This window comes from Poecilia reticulata, linkage group LG6 (genome assembly GCF_000633615.1).
Source record: "Poecilia reticulata strain Guanapo linkage group LG6, Guppy_female_1.0+MT, whole genome shotgun sequence".
NCBI lineage: Eukaryota > Metazoa > Chordata > Actinopteri > Cyprinodontiformes > Poeciliidae > Poecilia > Poecilia reticulata.
Window position 1 is genome coordinate 16072711 of NC_024336.1, and position 986 is coordinate 16073696.

Consider the following 986-nt stretch of genomic DNA (forward strand, 5'->3'; position numbering starts at 1 on the left):
GAGTTATAATCTCTCTCAGGCTTCAGCACTTTAGACCCTATTTATAAATGCTGGCAGAGTGTTATGAATTATGAAATAGGTCCACACGGTGCAGATTTTTAGCACGGTGGGTGACACCAGAGACTTCAGGTCTTCAGAAAGATTATTGCTTGTGAAGCGTTTATCTTAGGCCGCCTGCTGCACTGCAAATATTATGCTAAACTCAGTAATATTCTGCAACGTATATAGAGAAGCCACAAACGTGGAGCAATTTTTTTCCACATATAGGCCGAGTCTAGTCATTTGAAGTGAACATGCTCAAATAAAACACGCTGGCGAGATGTGAGAAAACACTTGAATGCCTGGGATGTGTCCATCTAGTTGTCAACATCTGATCTCCTTTCCCTCAGTGCTGTAGGTGTTGCATCATTCATCTGTCTTCATAACTGTTGACCTGCCTGTCTGTGTTTTGGGCATGCTGTAGTAAAGAGCACCAACCTTCTGCTTTCCAATTTGAGGAGGTATATTTATTTTTGTTTTATTTATTTGTTTTACTTTGTCTTGGTTCACATTTGTCCTTAACTTCAAACACATCTTAATGAGAGATATTAGCATCTGGCTCTTCTGTACTATTGTCCTGTCCATCTTTCTAGCCTAATACATTTGATATAAAGGTTTTATTTCAATGTGAGTGGTTTGAGAAACTCAGTGTTTTTTTTGTTTGTATTTTTGCAGACGTTTTAGCTTGTTTGGCATCTTAAAGCTATGATCTTCAGTAAGCACTCCAGCAGTTCACAGTCAAGTGTTAAGGGGCTGTGATGACAGTCAGAACCTCTTAGTCCGAGGTTATGGTTCTCAACCAAGAATGTCATTACCAGAGAGGTTAATCTCTGCCTCACAGAGAAGTTCAAGTGTCTTGATCATTACCGATAATCAAGACAGAGCGGGAGATTGACAGATGGAAAGGGGTCTAATGTGGCCACTGCTCCAGTCTGTTGTGCTGAAGA

General features: G+C 40.4%; 1 protein-coding gene across 2 annotated transcripts in view; it reads right to left on the reverse strand.

Moving 5' to 3' along the window:
- lrrc4ca (leucine rich repeat containing 4C, genome duplicate a) overlaps positions 1 to 986 on the reverse strand; it is a 134847-nt gene that overhangs the window by 68464 nt on the left and 65397 nt on the right. The window lies entirely within an intron of this gene.